This window comes from Saimiri boliviensis, chromosome 10 (assembly GCF_048565385.1).
Source record: "Saimiri boliviensis isolate mSaiBol1 chromosome 10, mSaiBol1.pri, whole genome shotgun sequence".
Lineage (NCBI taxonomy): Eukaryota > Metazoa > Chordata > Mammalia > Primates > Cebidae > Saimiri > Saimiri boliviensis.
In genome coordinates, this window is record NC_133458.1 from 7258880 (window position 1) to 7277718 (window position 18839).

General features: G+C 53.2%; 1 protein-coding gene across 5 annotated transcripts in view; it reads left to right on the top strand.

Moving 5' to 3' along the window:
- Positions 1–18839, top strand: part of PRKAG2 (protein kinase AMP-activated non-catalytic subunit gamma 2) — a 328214-nt gene that overhangs the window by 47691 nt on the left and 261684 nt on the right. Inside the window, exon 1 of one of the 5 annotated variants that reach the window (XM_074378898.1) lies at positions 10304–14982. The exons of the other annotated variants lie outside the window; for them this stretch is intronic. The gene's annotated coding sequence lies outside the window, so the exon portion shown is untranslated. Of the gene's footprint in view, positions 1–10303; positions 14983–18839 lie in introns of those variants that run through there. 5 annotated transcript variants of the gene reach the window in all.

Genomic DNA, 18839 nt, shown 5'->3' on the forward strand with positions numbered 1-18839 from the left:
GTCACTGCTGCGAGATGGCTTTTAGCGTCATTCTTTTTCTTCATGCATTAAACTATTCATGCTCTCTTTCAACAAATGTTTGCTGAACATGCAGTGTTCATCAGGAAGTGTGCAGAGATGAATCTGACATAGACCTGAATTCAGGGAGGGTCCTGCCCTCACCCCTCGTTGGGCTAGATCTGATATCCATCACAGGACTCTCACATAACCCCCAGAATGCCACTCTGACGGGTTCCTCACTCTGGCCTCCGTGGGAAGGAGATGTAGCTCTTTCTGAGAAAAGCGTGGAGACCCCACGACAAGAAGTTGCACTGGTTCCAGGGCCAGCCTGGGGTCGGGGCTCCCCTGGGGAGCAGGTGCTTGCTGTGTGCTTGTTGAGGGAACGGGTGGCCCAGCGCACCTGCATCCACTTGGAATTCCTACCTTGTTCCGAGGTGAGATCACACCCCAGGCTCATGTTGACCTGGATAACCCAGTTCCAGCTGGGCACGGTGGCTTGTGCCTATAATCCCAGCACTTTGGGAGGCCAAGGTGGGCAGATCCCTTGAGGTCAGGAGTTTGAGATCAGTCTGGCCAACACAGTGAAACCCTGTCTCTACTAAAAATACAAAAAATTAGCCGGATGTGGTGGCAGGACGTGTCATCCTGGCTGCTGGAAAACCCTGGGAGTTTTCGTGGCCTGGATATGAAGGGAGAGGAAGCATCATGATGGAGAGCCCATGGCATCTGCTGCGAAGCTGGAACCCAGGGAAGTCCCTGTGTCCACTGCTACAGTCTCAGGAAGAGCAGCACCAAGATAGAGGCCATGGGGTCCTCCCGGGCTGGCCTTGGAGGCACGTAGGCTCTGGCACTGGAAGCCATGCCAGGAGAGGCCACAGCAAGGCAGTTTTGTTTTTGTATTGCCTAAGGCCACCTGAAGAAATTCCTATTGGAATATGTGATTGGAGAAGCTGTGCTTCTGCCCAGTACCTTTTCCTGGTAAAAGCCTATTTTCTCCTTATGTAGAATGAGCTCCTGCAGCTCATCGAGTTTTCCTCTCTCTAGGTCCACCTACGTATTTTGGCTGTACATTAGAATCACCCAAGGGGCATTTAAAAACCCCAGTTCTGGCCAGGTGTGGTGGCTCACGCCTGTAATCCCAGCACTTTGAGAGGCCAGGGTGGGCAGATCACTTGAGATCAGGAGTTCAAGATCAGCCTGGCCAACATGGTGAAACCCTGTTTCTACCAAAAATACAAAAATTAGCCAGGTGTGCCGGCAGGGACCTGTAATCCTGGCTACTCAGGAAGCTGGAGCGGGAGAATCGCTTGAACCCAGGAGGCAGAGGTTGCAGTGAGTTGAGATCGCACCATTGCACTCCAGCCTGGGCAACAAAGTGAGACCCTGTCTCAAAAATAAATTAATAAAATAAAAATAAATAAAAATCCCAGTTCCCACAGGACCCCAGATGGATTAAATGAGAAACTCTGAGACCAGGCACTGGGGTTTTTGTGCTGGTTGTTTTGAACTCTGTAGATGATTTCCGTGTGCGTCTGAGCTTGAGAGCCAGTGGTCTGCAGGATGTCTGGAGCCAAATATTTGACTTCTCTGTAGTGCTCCCTCCGGCATGGCCGTGTTCTCGGGTTCCAGCCCTCCCCATCTTTAGTCTTCCCCCCACCTGGGCTATGGAGGGGTGGATGCTTGTTTTCCACACAGCCCTTCCTGAGCGGTCTCTGCTGCGATGCATGTGTGCAGCACAGAAACACGTTCTGTTGGGTGGAAGAACAGGTGAATGCAGCAGTTAGGAAGCAGGAGAGAAAGTGGAATTGCAATGGTGTTTTATTGAACTCAAAAGTGGTATTTTGTGAAAAGCAGGTTTGATCAGTGGAAGGAAAAAAAGAAATGGAGAATGTTGCAAGAGGGTTCCACATATTTGAGGGTATGTCACCTGTAATATTTATGTTTAATTTCCCTTTAGAACATTTATTTTCATTTGGTCATTACTTTCTTTTGATAAACATACAGATCCCTAGCTCTCTTCTATTCAATGATTAGGGTACATTTTCACCCATAAAGGAAAGAGAGAGGAAGGAAAGGTGAGAGGGAATTTCCTCCTTATGAAGAGTTGGAAAAGGAAAGAGGAAATGGGTGAAATTAATGGAACTGAGCCAGGCTCCATGGCTCACACCTGTAATCCCAGCACTTTGGGAGGCCGAGGCGGGTGGATAACCTAGGTCAGGAGTTTGAGAGCAGCCTGGCCAACACGGTGAAACCCCATCTCTATTAAAAATACAAAAAAAGTTAGCCAGGGGTACTGGTGGGTGCCTGTCGTTCTAGCTATTAGGGAGGCTGAGGCAGGAGAATCGCTTCAACCCAGGAGGTAGAGGTTGCAGTGAGCCAAGATCACACCACTGCATTCCAGCCTGGGCGACAGAGAGAGACTCTGTCTCAAAAAAATATACACCTATGGAACGGGAAGTCAGGAGAGACAGAGAAAGAGGGAATGGTCGGGTGGGGTGTTCAGGGCAGGGCAGTGATAGGTCCACAGCTGTGCACACCAACTGGGAAAGCTACTCTGTCTGTGAGGGTGACCAGCTGCTCCAGTTCTCTGGCACGGAGGGGCTTCTTAGGATGTGGGACTTTCTGTTTTAAACCCCCACAGTCCTGGAAAAACCAAGACTAGTTGGTCACCCTGACTGCTGGCCAAGAACCTACTGGTTGCTTGCTGGCTGATTTTTGTTTGGAGGCAATGGGGGCCAGGAAAGGGAGTGGAGGAGCCCAGGGCTGGGCTGGGAAGCCTGACCTGGCTATGAGCGACACGACTTTCTGCTGTGGCGTCTGGAACGCTGCACTCGATGCATTTGTGCTGGGGAAGGAGTTGCTGAACAAATGCCCAGCTCCGAGGGTGGGACATGAAAGACGAGGGGCCCTGAGGAGTGACCCAGAGACAAACAGGGTGGGAAGTCCACTGTTCTAACCCAAAAGGGAAAAAACAGACCTCAGATATATTCTTCCTACTGTGCCGGGAGTCCCTTGGAGGGCAGAGACTTTCTGCTTCCTCTGGTTCCCCTGTCACCCAGGGTGCCCGCTGCACACGGAACGGCCAGTGCACATGAATCCAGGCCAGAGGAAGCGTGCGTGGGGCATCCGGCTCTATGTCAGGGATGGGAGTATTTATTATACAAAAACACTGCCGACCTCACATTGTTTTAAGATATTGTTGCGGGTACAAATCATATATTCACAGTCTTCATAATCAGAGAATAAAGTTAATATGATAAAGAAAAACAAAGCATCATGTCCTATTTGCGTTCAGGACTCTACTCTCAAAGTCTCTTTTAATTCAAATTTGATTCAAATAGCAATGCCAGGGCAAGGAAGCCAAGTAGATGCTTTTTTTTTTTTTTTTGAGACAGAATCTGGCTCTGTTGCCCAGGTTGGGGTGCAGTGGTGCAATCTCGGCTCACTGCAACCTCCACCTCCTGGGTTTAAGTGATTCTCCTGCCTCAGCCTCCTGAGTAGCTTAGATTACAGGTGCCCCCCACCACACCCGGCTAATTTTTTGTGTTTTTGGTAGAGATGGGGTTTCAGCATGTTGGCCAGGCTGGTCTCGAACTCCTGACCTCAAGTGATCCGCCTGCCTTGACCTCCCAAAGTTCTGGGATTACAGGCGTGAGTCACCACACCCAGCCTAGATGACCTTCTTAAGCACTGTAAATTACAAGGAGCGCAGCCTGGGTAACGAGAGCGAAACTCCGTCTCAAAAAAAAAAAAAAAAAAAAAAAAATTACAAGGAGTTTGTTTAGGATTAGGGAATAGACTCAGAAGAAAGAGAAAAAGGAGGCAGGAGAAAGATAGCGCAGGAGTGTCGGCTGAGTTACCCTGAGGTTGCGAGTGGCCCCACATCCTCAGCAGTGAGCCAGGACAGAAGGACCTTTCTCACTCCTGTTGTAGCAGCATCGCCGACAGCTGTGGCTCTGTTTTGTGTCCTGTGAATTTTGGGAACCCCAGGCTGAAGGAGCGCTTCCTGTCTGGGTCCTTGCTGTGAGAGGGGCGGGAGAGAGGCGTCAGGCCCGGGACAGCTCTGAAAGCATCCACTGGGAAGTGGCACACATCACTTCTGGGAATCACAAGGCACATGGCCAAGTGTAGTGGGGCAGTGAGGGTAAGAACCCTCCTAGAGGGCGGGGCTCCACGCAGAGGCCACTACGATCTCATCACAGTCTCATCACGATTCAAAGTGTCAGTCGATACCATTCACCACGTCTTAGGAGTTCCGGCAATTATCTGCACCGTCTTCCACAAACCCTGATGTGAACACAAGCAGCATAAGCCATTCACATGTATCTTCTTAGAATGTGGCTGTCAGGAGACAGGCAGGATGACAAGAAGTGGGGAAAAGCCGCGGGGAGCAAAAGTAGCCCGAATTGGGATCTCTGATCTGAACCAGTTACAATGCTTCCAGCTAAGAAGCTTCCGAAGTCATAGAACAGTATGAATATTCTGGACCACGGGCAATTTGTAGCACGCCCTCAAATCATCAAATCATCAAATCACTGAAGTCCAAGGGATTGCTTCTCAGTTTACTTTAAATCAAAAGCTGATTCCTTCTTAAAGGGAAAGCTCAGGTTTCTGACTTCGCAGTTCCCTTCTCAGAGGCGCCCTGGGCTCTGCCTCCATGCGCTATACCAGGAATCACTGGGGGCCTCCCGGGTCCCATTTTCTCTCTGTGCCTGTTTCCCCATCTTTACAGCGAGGTGGGTGGGTGATATCAGTGGGTCTCACTCAGCAGAATATTTCAATCACCCAGTTCCCAGCCCCAGAAATTTTGATTCAGTGGTTCTTAAGTGGGATCTAGTTTTTGAAAACACACCCCAGAGATTCTGATGTTCTTTCCAGGTAGACGAATGATTTAGCCAGGGGTGGACTTCACTCCTTTCCCGCCCTCGCCCACCGGGAATGACTCTGGCCCCATGTCCCTGGGCCCAGCCCTGGTAAAGGATCCTAGGATTGGGCTGCGAAAGGCTCCCGAAACAGAAGGAGGGTGTCATCTCTTCCCACCTCCCTCCCTAGCCTCTGATGTGGAGTTTGACGTTTCAATCAGAGATGAGGCCCCCGACGGCCCAGGAGGCCGGGGCTGGTTGGGCAGAGAGGGACAGAGGTCTCATCGTCTTGGAGTCTACTTTCCTGTCCCTGGACTGACTTGGGAGAGGGGTCTGCACCCACCATGGTGCCTGGCCCATGTGACCACTCACAAATGGTGCCAAATTCGACAGCCTCTGTTTCCAAATAAGGCCACATTCTGAGGTTCTGGGTGAGGACTCCAGTATCTTTCTTGCGGCTGCAAGCACTTCAACCCGTAACAGCAGAGAAGAGTCTAACACGTGCTGAGAGATTTGCTTTAAAATCATGAAAGCGTTTAAGAAGTTTTAGCTTTAGGGTTTTTTCAATTTTGGGGAAACAAATGTTGATACAAAATCCGGGTAGCCAACAGAGCTGGATACACATTTTTCCTGTTCTTCCTGAGCTTCATGGAGTGTCCCCAGGCGGCCGTGGGGAGCAGGGCCGCGCCTGGCCCCCGCCGCCGTGACAAGCCAGGGGTCACGGAGCAGGTTCTGCAGCCCAGCTTGCGTTTTCCGCTCTGGGTGGGGTGGGGAGGGGAAGGGAGGGTACGTGGGGTGGGGTCTGAAAACCAGGTCGCTGGGAGGAATTCTAGGAGCCTGAGATTTTCCAGTGATAGCGCCGGGTTGGGCTTGGCGGCCACTCAGCCTGCCAGGCTGATGAGTCGCTGGAGGTTGTTTCCTTGCTCGTTTTGTTTTAAACCAGGGCTGAACATTCTGTGTTGTGGGTCCATTGGGCACCCATTCCCCAGAAGCCGTTTGTGGGGAGAAGGGAGTGTGACGTGGGGTGTGGAGGTGGGTCCCTGTCACCTGACCCAGGGCGCAGGTGGCGTCCACGTGGGTCTGTACCCCGTCCCTGGCTGCACGCAGCCAAGGCCACTGCACTGAGCACGTCTGTCGGAGCTTGGGAAGATGCTGTCCACCTGCTGCCGCAGAAGCAGCCCCACTCTCACGGGTCAGCTGCCCCAGGTGCCCGGGCCTGGGCCGGCTCACCCTTCCTCCTGGTCTTCCCTGGTGCCCTTACCCCCGGCCCTCGGCCCTTCACAGTCTCAGCTACTCAGCCCAGCCCTGAGGGAGCTCTGGGAGCTGGGCCACCCACGTGCTCCAAGCCTTGTCCCAAGATGGGCTTGGAGCGTCCTCAGGGTTGTGTCTGCCTTTTGCTCCTGTTTATTCCCAGGCAGCGCTGATACGGTATATGGCGGTTAGTCTGCTGATTAAAGGAGGCTTTGGAGACAGGCAAGTCACCCCCACCCTTCGCCCTGGCCTGCTGCCCTCCTGAAGCCACCTTGTTCCTAGGCTCGAGGCTTCCTGGGATGGTGACAGTTCTGCTCTGGTCGCAGTCCTGGCCAGATCATCCCACACAGGGGAGGCTGCGGGTGTCTGTTTCTGGACATTCTGTCATTTCCTTTCTGCCATTTCTTACCTTGCCTTAAGGCTCAGAGTCTCTGTGTCTCTCACCAGTAGCAGCGGTCATGGGTGACATCCTTCGGTGGGCTTCTCTCACCCCGGAGTCACACGGTACTAGAAGGCACTGGAGGACTTTCCAGATTCCTGCTCCAGCAGCTCCCAGGCCCTGTTCGCCTCCGTAAAACTCAGCCTACAGATGTGCATATGTGTGCGTGTGTATATGTGTGTGCTTGCACCTACATCCGTACGGATTTAATCCTCACAGTAACCCTGTGGGTGGGTATAGTTAATATTAACCCCTCTCTTTACAGATGAGGAAACTGAGGCATAGAGAGGCTGAGTGACTTACCCAAAGTCCCAGCACTGGCAAAGCAAAGCTGGAATTTGAACCTGTAGAAAAAGAGCATCCGTTTCAAAGGGCGAGCAGAGGTGTTTTTCTCCTTCATGGCGTGCTCAGGACAAGGAGTTCAATGTGTCTTAGGGAGGACTTGCTTGGGGACATTGTTATATGGGCAGTTTGTAGGCAAAAAAATGGTTTTGTGTGTCAATGTGGTTTATGTCGATTTCAATTAAATCGGGGAGCCTCGTGGATGCTAAACGACAGCTTGGCCTTCTACCCCCTGGGCAGCCCGGGGCCTTCTGCTCAGCGGTGCCATTGAGGCTGTTTTAGGTCACAGATGCTGAGCACCGGAGCACCTGGCTGAGACTAGCTGGGCATGTGCTACAGCCTGTTGGCCTTTCTCTTTAGCCAAGCCTGGGCCCAATCCTGGTTCCCAGCTTAAAAGAAAGATCGAGTTGCCATGGCCTTCCAGAGCCTTCTAGAGCCTTCCAGAGCCTTGGCAGTGTGTCCAGGGAACAGAGGAGGAGGATGCTCTAGGGCCTTACAAAATGCAAGGACCCCTCAGGGCCTCTGATTCCATGGAACTGTGCTTATCTTTTCTTTTTTCTTTTTCTTTTTCTTTTTTTTTTTTTTTGAGACGTAGTTTTGCTCTTGTTACCCAGGCTGGAGTGCAATGGCGCGATCTCGGCTCACCGCAACCTCCGCCTCCTGGGTTCAGGCAATTCTCCTGCCTCAGCCTCCTGAGTAGCTGGGATTGCAGGCACCCACCGCCATGCCCAGCTGATTTTTTTTTTTTTTTTTTTTTTTTTTTGTATTTTTAGTAGAGACGGGGTTTCACCATGTTGACCAGGATGGTCTCGATCTCTTGACCTCATGATCCACCCGCCTCGGCCTCCCAAAGTGCTGGGATTACAGGCTTGAGCCACCGCGCCCTGCCGCGAATTGTGCTTATCTTAGCCTCAGTCTTACCCCTTTCATGAAGTCCTCTGTTAAGACTTTCTTCCAAAGTGGCTCCTTCCTTCTGGAAACTTCTATGGTGGTGGCCGCTGTCTGTGCCACACGCGATGCTGCGTGGACTCTCAGCCTGCTTGTTCCCTGGCTCCCAGCTTTCCTTCTGGCCGGGACTGAGGTCCATGAGGTTGGAGGCTCTCTCTTCTACTTTCGCTGTGTCCCAGGAATGCAGCATGAGTCAGGCGCCTGGCCAGCAGGGGCGGGGGGCGGGGGATGTGGAAGGGGGGTCCTAAAAATATTCGTTGACCGGGAGAGGGGGTGCTGGGAGACAGAGCAGGAGTGGTAATGGATCACTGAGAGCTGCCAGGACGGGGTGGCCTCAGGGTTAGGACAGAAGCCTGGCTTATCGTTGCTTAGAAAATGGAAGAGGAAAGATCATGGAGGCTTCCCAAGTGCCGAGCTCTTTCTGTTGAAGGTGGTGCTCGTCTCCAGGCACCGGCTCCTGCTTCCCAGGTCCGAGGGGCCCATCCCTTGACCGACCATTGACCCTGTGGGGGACATGCAGTTGGAGAACACGGTGGGGTGTGGCCTGTGGGAGCCACAGGGGCTGGGCCCCAAGCATTGGGATCATGGAAGTCAAAGGAGCCCATGGCGGTGGGTGTGGGGGAGTCATCGTGATGGGGCGGGAGCGAGGTCAGAGCAGTCCTCAGGAGCAGTGCAGCTCTGACCGATGCCTACGCCTGTCCATGGTGAATCCCCCCGAAGCCCGTCGGCGCTCCTTATGGCATGCAGCATCTTCTGGGAAAAGGTTCCAGCCGCCAGCACGGACGCAAGTCCTTCCTCCTCTCACTTCTGCTCCCTGCGCACGTCGGGCTTGTTCAGACTGGAGTTGGAGAAGTCACTGCGGGGTCACGGGACAAAGTCTCTGCCAGCTTCCCAGTCAACAGGCCTGTCTCTTCCTTATCAGGTGCTGGGGTAAAATCAGGAGCACCTGGTGTCAGCCTTGGCCCTCTCGGGACGCAGCCATGTGACCTTGGACACGGCACTTACTGATTGGTCACATATGACTTAGCGTTGATAGACCTGATAGACCTGCTGGCTTATTTAGTAGAGGTGGGTCCCTGATTGGGCAGGTGACATGCTCCAAACACAAGTCAGCCATGGCAGGACCCACGTGCACACTCACTACACACGGCACTTCTGTGGACAGAGGGCTCTGGGGCCCCATCCCACATCTGAGGCTCAGGGACCCCAGTGGCCTGAGAGCAGTTTCTACCCATGAGGCTCCAGGCAGCAGCCCAAGGCTCTCGGAGACCTTCAGGTGGTCAGACTTGACCTCGAAAGACAGAGAAACTGCTATCCTTTGCAGGGGATGGTTGGGTTTTGGTTCTACTCCATTAAAATCAGGACACAAGGTCTTAATGACTCCAAATGTCTTTGTAGTCCTGCAGTTTTAGAACAACTAGTTCTACCTGGATGGAGGTCCCAGGGAGGGGCAGGGTGGCGAACTACTCTCAGCTCATCTAGTCTCAGCTTAGCTGCTCAGCAGACGTCTGGTTACTTTGGTAAATACTGGCGGTCTCTAGCAACTGGAGGTGGGGGAGGCTGCATGTCTCCCTGACACCCTTGGGACGGGTGGTCTCTGACAACAAAAGGAAGTTCTAGAGCAGGGCTTGCCACATCCCTACGGGCAATTTTAGGAGGCAGGTCCAACCTGTTCTTATAGCTCAGAGGAAGTCTCGACGCTATCGTCCCGCAGACGCACTCTGAGCAGGACCCAGTGGTGTTAGGATGGGCAGGACTGGTCGAACTAGGAGCAGACGCAGCTGCCAGGTCCTCGGAGGTGGAGGATGCAGATCAACTGTGCCCAGCTCACCGGGCTGCAGATGGGTGGGCTGCGGGCCGGCCAGATTCTCTGTCTTTTTATCCAAGGGGGCTGCAGCCTGTGCCAGCCTCCTGACTCAGTCTGCACACCGCTCGTTTCGCCAGGGAGCTGATTAACAAGCCTTCTGTTGTGGGTTCATCAAGGACGTTCACGGTGCAGAGCAGCCCTCTTAGGCACGTTGGTTCCCAATCGGGGTATTTCAGATGCAACCACAGGACCTGGCATATTGCACAGAGTCCATGAGTGCAGGGCACCAACCTCAAGCTGGCACAGGAATGGGGTTCCGAAGTAAAATGTCACACTGTCCGCATCCCACTGGGCCCAGTCGATCTCCGATGCTGGCGCCAGCCAGTGCCATGCCATGCCCCGTCTCCCCAGCCTCCGGCTCCCAAGTGAAATAAAGTGTGGTCAGTGAGGCTGGGCCTTGAGCCCAGGGGTTCCCTCTTGTTTCAGCTGCCCTGGCCTCTGACTTTCCCCTGCACAGAACTTGCAGGATTATGTGGCCAGGGACAGCATTGGCACATAAACAGTAGGGGTGGGTGGGTAGAATATGGGCTTTATTGGCCAGCGTCTCTGCCTAGGGCAGTTGCCATCAGCCTCTTACAGGTGGTCTCTCTACAAGCTGCCCTGCTGGCCTGCTGCTGAGACTGGCTGTGAACACAGGGCTCTGGAGTCCGGTCACCGCCAGCCCAGCGCCCGGTACAGTCCCACACAGCAGTGCCTCGTAGCAGGGTCATGAGCTTGGCAGGCAGGGTTTGACTTTGAGGTGAAGGGCTGAAGGCGGCATGGGATTGGCAAAGATTTGTGCTGGATTTCCGGGATGCTGGGAAATCAAACCTGGGTCTGTTACTTGGGGGCGGGGGCTTGGAGCCATGCCTTTTACACACGTGTGCTCGTGTGTGTCTCATTTTCTAGGCCACTTACACACCTCAGGCAGTGCCATGCATCTTTTGAGATTTTCCTGTCACATTTGCCATGGGTAATTCTTTGAAGTCACTGTTTTGACTTGTTATGTAATATCGCACGGCCCCACTGTCTGGCTCCATCAGAACGTACTTGGCAGTAGCCTGTTTCTGCATACTCAGGTGGTGCCTGACCCCTTCCGTGTTGCTGCAGACTTTGTTTATTTCGGATGCTATAGGCTGGACCTGCGAAGGGGGATTCTCCACTTGCGGTGCGTGAGTGGCTTCCTCTTACTTATTTATTTACTTATTTTTTTGAGACGGAGTCTCACTGTGTCACCAGGCTGGAGTACAGTGGCACAATCTCAGCTCACTGGAACCTCCACCTTCGGGGTTCAAGCAATTCTCCTGCCTCACCCTCTCCAGTAGCTGGGACTACAGGCATGTACCACCACACCCAGCGAATTTTTGTATTTTTAGTAGAGACGGAGTTTTACCAGGTTGGCCAGGACCGTCTTGATCTCCTGACCTCATGATCTGCCCACCTCAGCCTTCCAAAGTGCTGGGATTACAGGTGTGAGCCACTGCACCCGGCCTGTCTTATTTTTAATTAGGTAAGTAATTATGAAGTAACTTAATAACTAATAAACAGGCATGGGCCATAGAAAAACTAGATGATAAAAATAAGCAACAATGCATAAATAAAGGGACAGCAGCCAGGCTGGGGAGGGGAACACAGCTGTGATTGAATCCTGGCTTTACAACTTGGGTGTTCGGTCACCTGTGTGACTCCACTTCTCTGGGCCTCAATTTCCTTGTCGATAAAATAGACAGTATTTTGTGCAGGTCGAGATAGGATATGTAAAATACTCAGCACTCAAAATACACTCCAGAAATGAGTTCTAGGAGAGGGGCCTCCTAATAACCGACAGATGCCAGGGAAGGACTCCTAGGGGCAGGGCTGGGCTTTCTAGGGATGCCAGCTGGAGGGTCAGCAGGGTGCCTGCATGGGGGGCCCAGGGGCCTTGAGGCCTGGCAGCCCCTGCTGGAGAAGCGGGGTTTGTTCTGTAGATGGCATGGAGCTAGTGAAGGTTTCCTGGTTCTGTTTTGTTATTGCTTTGTCTGGTGAGGGTGCTAAGAGCCCTGAAAAACAGAGTTGGGAGGATGAATTGGTGAGAGCGGTGAGTCAGAGGGCATGTGCCTCAGGAAGGCGTTTCCCTTCCGCTTCTGATTCTGATGCCAGCCCCGTGTCCCGACAGTGGTCTTCAGGCTGTGCTAGGGATCTGTGATCCGCTGGGCTCTGGTGTTCAAGACAGCTGACTCCACCCTCCAGGGAGAGTAGGTGGGAAGCACAGAGCCACCTACACGCGGGGTGCAGTGGCAGTTCCTGAAGTGAAAGGAAGTGCAGGTGCAGATGGTGGCTGTGTTTGCGGCTGGCAGCTTGCAAGTGGGAGCTGAGTGGCTTATGTTCCTTAATCTCTAATAAGTGATTCCGGGTCCCTGAGACGTGGAATTGCCGCCATGAGCACTGCAGCGTCATCATCCGCCATACGTCACTCCCAGATGCTGGTCTCCGAGCGTAGCAAACCTTTGAATCCTTTGGATGATGGTGCCTGATTCCCTGACATTTCCAGCTTTTCCAAGCAAAACTAATTAGGCTTTTTTCCTGAGGCTTGTGGGTGGGCTTTGGAATAAAGCACACAGAAAATCAAACAAGCCCAGCTCACCCAGCAAGGCGAGTTCCAGAAGCAGCAGGGGAAAATGTTGAGATTGGCCGGATCTCTGGCTGACCATTGGCATGGGTGCCCAGGGGGCTGGCTGCAGGCTGTAGGAGGCCAGCCCTTCGCTCCCTGCCAAACGGCACCAGCGTCCTGCTAACCCTCAGGTTTCCGTGAGCACTGGGATTATTCTGATTCCAGAATAATCCCACACATCCCAAGATTATTTCTGTCCTGATGCTTGCTCATCCATCCCAACAGCAGCCCCGGGAGGTGTGCCAAGCAAGTGTGCCCACTCCGCGGGCTTTTTCAGAGGAAGAACTGAGGTTCAGAGAAATGCCTGAGCCAGGACTTGCACCTGGGTTGTGGACACAGAACATTAGTGCCTAGGTCTACAAGGGACCTTGAGGAACGTCACGTAACCCATGGCTCATTCTACAGACACAAAACCAGTTTCCACTCAGGTAGGTGAGGTCACGGCTCAGGCTTGTGAGTTCCCAGAGCAATCTGGCCACAGCGCTCCAGGCCTGTGACTTGTCAGGTCTCAGGGTGGACACCTGGGTGGACAGTGACTGCCTGGTACCTCCTGGGCTGAAAGTGATGTTAAGAAAGCTGCAGACTTCCAACCCCGATAGAATCCCCCAGAGTCCCAGCTGACTCAGCTGCATTTTTGTCCACAAGACTTGGTGACAGCCACGCCACGTCCTCTGTGCCCTCTCAGAGACTTCCTGCCTATGTCACCCACGTTCATCTCTTTCTACCTTGTGCTGCCATCAACCTTACCTGAACAGCCCGTTTGCCCACTAAATCATAACCTGTGAGTCCTAGGCTCCTGGAAGAAGCCACCTTTTCTTGAATACCCGCAGCAATGGGTCACTCACTATCTGTGAAAGCAATTCCTCCATTGCTGAGAAGTCCAAGTTCTGAACAAGTTTTATTTAATGAGGGACATAGTGGGGTTCTGAAATGGGGGACCCTTCTTTTCTTTTCTTTTCTTTTTTTTTTTTTTTTTTTTTGAGACAAAGTCTCACTCTGTCACCAGGCTGGAGTGCAGTGGCACGATCTCGGCTCACTGCAAACTCCGCCTCCCAGATTCAAGCAATTCTCCTGCCTCAGCCTCCCGAGTAGCTGGGATTTCAGGCACGCACCACCACACCCAGCTAATTTTTGTATTTTTAGTAGAGACGAGGTTTCACCATATTGGCCAGGATGGTCTCGATCTCCTGACTTTGTGATCTGCCCACCTTGGCCTCCCAAAGTGCTGGGATTACAGGCTTGAGCCACCGCGCCCGGCCAGTTACCTTCATTTTCTTCTAACAATTCCAGTTCATTTTCTGCCGCACCAGCTTGCACATCCTTAGAGCCTGTTTTCAGGGCACCTGGGATTTGTTGTAATCAGGTACAGTAAGACATGCAGACTCAGGAATGAGTGTCACGAAGGATGGAGCTGACGACACTGACAGATTCCTGGAAGCAGGAGGCTTGGCACACCCCTGCCACATGGGGAAGCACCGGGGCTGGGCAGGAGGCAGAGGGAGCAATGGGGAAATGTGGGCAAGATCCTTTCTTGTAGTTTCTGTGAATAATTTCAGGGGACTCTGGGTACAGGGACTGTCCCTAGCTGTCTGGTACCTGCCCTGGGGTGATGACGGTAGTGGGTGGTGGCCCAGGGGGTGAGAGCCCCCAGGAGGAGGCAAGGAGGGGAAGGGTCTGCGTGGGTTGGCTTGCATAGGAAAAGCGAGCTCACAGGTGAGTTACTTACTATCCCCAGGAATTGGCCAGTCCCTCCAGGATCAGCAAGGCCCCAGAAGTCAAAGCATCAGAATACAGAAAATCAAGGACATGGCTGATACAGGCAGAGATTCTGTTGTCTGTGGATGATGTTTGTGGCCATCTGGTTGGAGTTGGGGGAGTGGGGTGTAAATGGGGATTTCACTGGCAGAGCCTTTTGGAAAGCCATACTCATCATTCTGGCTGGGTGGGGAAGAAAAATGCATGCTTTGTACTCCAAGTACAGGAATCCCCGGGGAGTTCAGGTTTCTGAAGCCTTTGCCTGAAGTGAGATGGGGACAGGGCAGGGGTCATGCTGGCCAGAGGACCTGGAGCCCAGAGCTGTCCACTGCCGCATCATGGGCCTCTGCTCCTGCCTCCCTCAGTCCTGCTGCCTGTCTTTTTAAAAGCTCCGGTCCAGCCCTCCCTCCTGCTGGCTTGCCGTGTGGCAAGGAGTTTCCTCCCCAGCAGCCCCTGACACAGGTGGGAATGAGAGTCTGCTGCAGTCCCGTCAATGAGGGAATCTGCCCGAGCTCTGCCTGCGTTTTGAGCAGCAAACCAGCTCCAGCCACCAAGACCGTTGCCTGCGCTGTCTTAGGCCAGCCCATGCTGTCTGCCAGCCGCTTGTTGCGCTGCCTTGGGGACTGGGAACACACCCAGCCCTGGTCCCCATCTGTTGCAGAGATGCAGTGGCAGCAGCTCGGAGCGCAGCCGAACCCTAGAAATTGCCTGTGCTGAAGGGGCTAGGAAACCCCTTCTCTGATGGACCTTTCGAGTAAGGCAGCAGGATTTGTCAGAGCTGGGAGTGCCGCCTGTCCCCGTCACTCGCATCCTGCCATCCAGCAGCTTACAAGCCTGCACTGCTGATTAGCATCTGGAAGAGAAGACCTCCAGGACCCCGTGGGGCTGAGTAAGCAGAGCTTCGGGAGCTGGCTTTCTGAATGCGTGGTGCTTGTGCGTCCCTGGGTGTGTGGGTCCCCCCTCACCAGGCTTTGTCTCCGTGGTGTGCCAGGCTGATGCTGACTGTCGCTTTGTTCTCCAGGAGCCTCTTATTAAGTCAGATACCCCAAGGCTGAACAAAATGTTCCTTCTCTCCACGGGAGCTGTATGTTTTCTCCTTACATAACTTTTTGGTGATTTAAAGAGAATCACAAGTGAAGGTGGAACGTGTGTGGGCGTGTTCGGCTCCGTTCCTCTCTGTCTGTCTCTCCTCCCCTGCCAGGCTGCCAGGCTGAGCAGAGCTGCCGCACACGCCAGGTCCTGGTCGCAGGGTCTCCTCCCCACCTTCCCACGCGGGCTTGAACTTCCCTTCCTGGAGCGGAAATCTTAGCGAGGTTGTCATTCTTTCCTGAGTCATCCCTTATTACATCTGGCCCAAACGGAAACGACTCGGGATGACGTGGGGGCTTTGGGTATGGCCCATGGTTTTCTGGGGACTCTCTGGACCCCATACACATGGAAGGGTCTCTTGGCCTCCTGTGGACGGTGGAGCCCAACGCTGACTTGTTGCTTGCTGAAGGTGTGGGGAGCCCACTGAAGAAGCGGATGGGAGGGGAGGGGGAGGGGGAGGGAGGGAAGAAAGGGAAGATGGTTGAACCGATGGCTGAACTGGGGCTGTCTCCGCTGTTTGGTGGAGAGAGGAGGGGAGTCTGGGAAGCAGAGGCCCTGACTGTTGAGTGAATCTGCAGCCACGAATAGAGCTGCAGCCTGGAAAGCGCTAGATTCGGAGCCCACCCGCCCCCCTCTTCTCACCCTCCGCTGACACTGACGAATGGCACTTCGAGTAAGCCAGGTCCTTTTTTTTTTTTTTTTTGCCTTACAATTGCCTTCCATGAGCCAGAGGCTGTCTCTCCTCTTCAAGTCTGTGATTCGGGGTCCTTGAGTCCTGGTGAATGGGAGTGAGCTGGGGGTTACACTGGAAGCATGAGGCTTGATTCTGGGCAGCTGAATTTTCAGCCCGGGGGGAGAGACAAGGCGATAGTAAACAATGGAAGAAGGCTGGGCTAGCAGGGAATGCAGCGTCCATGGCGGTACGAATCGTAGGTGCCGAAAGACGGGGAGAGGCCTAGGGATACAGGCAGGAGGCCCCAAAACGTCCATCGAGAATTCAGGGACTGTTAGGTAAGAGTCAGGTGAGAGGGGGAAGCTTCGGTGGGGTTGGGGGAGAGTCGGAAACAGACTCAGTCAGAGCGAGCCGGCGCCCTGGGGCTCCACACGCCCTGGGCACTGTGGGCCTCTTAAGTCTGGGGGCTTCTCACCTTCCAGCTGCTTCCCCAGCTTACATGGAAACTTCCAAGGACTAGATGAATCTCACGTGGTGCTTTCGGGTTTGTTTTTGTGTTTGTTTTCAGCCCAGCAGCAGGCCTTGAGAGAGGCACACATTTATAAAGGGGAAACGGAGGATTCTGGTTACATTCACTCAGGGAACATAACTAAAAAGCTAAAATATTTCATCGTCTTTGCCTAAAGTCACAAAGGGATCGAGCTGGGAAGAGAAGCCAGGCATCCTGAGGTGCAGCCTGGTGTTTTTAAGTCGAGAGTGAGGTGGGTGGTGGAGGGGAAGGGAGGCCGATGGGCTGAGGCTGGGCGGACCCAGGCCCTAAGCCTGGTCTTTGATATCCCAGGTCTGGCTTCCCTTCAGGTGCTGTCCAGGGTGAAATGAAAAAGCAGCACTTTAGCAAAACAAACTCTTGAGTCCTGCGCCCCAGGCATTGGCCTTTCCAACAAGAGTGAGATGCCTGGTCTTGACCTCATCACTTGATGGTGTTGGATAACTAGGAGCCCCTGCAAATGCAGGTTCTAATGTTGTGTTCTTACTTCGGCTCAGCTGTTAACTAATGGAATCCATCTTGAACTTATCCAACTCCCTCACCGCGCTCTTTCAAACTATAGACCTTTTTCTTCCTTTAAAAGTATTCAGGTCCCTCCTCCTCCGAGATGCCCCACAGACCAGCCTCACCACCCCTCTTCCAGCAACCCCCCTCTCAGCCTCGGCCTGGACCTAAGGAAGGTGAATGCATGTCGTTTTGTTTCATGCATTACTTTGTATTAAGTTGCGTTCAGTTCTTATAGGTAGATTCAGTTGGTGACTCCTAATGCAGTCAGGTAGGGGTCTCAATTTCTTAAAGGATCTGTCTTTGTTTACCTCTTACACTGCTATTCGCTGTCTGGATTGCATATTTTGGTAAATATTTGTTGATTATTAGGCATCTGGCACCAGGTGTGGCAATTTCATGAATGTTAATTATTTTAATTCTCATGATGATCCTGGGAGATTTCCCTTTTACACAAGGAAATTGAGGCTCCATGAATTTGAATAATTTACTGAGATTGCATAACCAGCAAATGGCAAACTGGAGCTCGAACTCAGGCCCTCCAACCACTCCAAAGCTGTTCCTCCTGCTGCACTTATGAGTCACATGGTGAATGTCTGGCAGTGAAAACTTGCATTTAGCTCTTGTTGGGGCTGGTGACTTAGCAGGAAACCTAAGTTGGACCCACAAGCAAGTGGTTCGTTCAAGGCTCAGTACTCCCCCGACCTTCCCAGTGGGCAGCCTGTCCTGAGGCCTCGGCAGCCCAGCACCAGTGGGACAGTGCACTGACCTGTCATCAGCTCTGCACACCTGTCAGCTCTCCACACCTGTCAGCTCTCCACACCTGTCAGCTCTCCACACCTGTCATCAGCTCTGCACACCCATCAGTCAGCTCTACACACCTGTCAGCTCTCCACACCCGTCATCAGCTCTGCACACCCAGTCAGCTCTCCACACCTGTCAGCTCTCCACACCTGTCATCAGCTCTGCACACCCATCAGTCAGCTCTACACACCTGTCAGCTCTCCACACCCGTCATCAGCTCTGCACACCCAGTCAGCTCTCCACACCTGTCAGCTCTCCACACCTGTCATCAGCTCTCCACACCTGTCAGCTCTCCACACCCATCATCAGCTCTGCACACCTCTCAGTCAGCTCTCCACACCTGTGAGCTCTCCACACCCGTCATCAGCTCTGCACACCCATCAGTCAGCTCTCCACACCTGTCAGCTCTGCGAACCTGTCATCAGCTCTGCACACCTGTCAGCTCTGCGCACCTGTCAGTCATCTCTCCACACCTGTCAGCTCTCCACACCTGTCAGCTCTGCACACCCATCATCAGCTCTGCACACCACACCTGTCAGCTCTCCACACCCATCATCAGCTCTGCACACCTGTCAGCTCTGCGCACCTGTCAGCTCTGCACACCTGTCGGTCAGCTCTGCACACCTGTCAGTCAGCTCCGCATATCTGTCAGTCAGCTCTGAGTGCCTGTCAGCTCCGTATGCCTGTCATCAGCTCTGTGTGCCTGTCAGTCAGCTCTGCGCACCTGTCAGCTCTCCACACCTGTCATCAGCTCTGCGCACCTGTCAGTCAGCTCTGCACCTGTCAGCTCTGCACATCTGTCAGCTCTACACACTTTCCAGCCAAGCCTTTCATCAGCCTGAACCAAACGTCCTTCCCATGAGTGTGAGTTAAGGCCCTGGAGTCCTAAAGGGTTTAATGTGAGACTGCAGAGCTCCAGCCTCAATGACTGAAATTTGAGTTAAGAGAAAAATAGAATCAAATCACAAGCACTTGATTCCCAACAGGTGGGGGGTGTTCCTTCTTAACTCCAGAGGCCTCGTGGCCTGGGCCTGGCAGAGCATTCTGCTCATCACCCCCTGGCTACCATGAGCAAATTATTCCCTTCTCCTGCACCCGATTTTTCTTCTAAGAATGGAGAGAATACCTG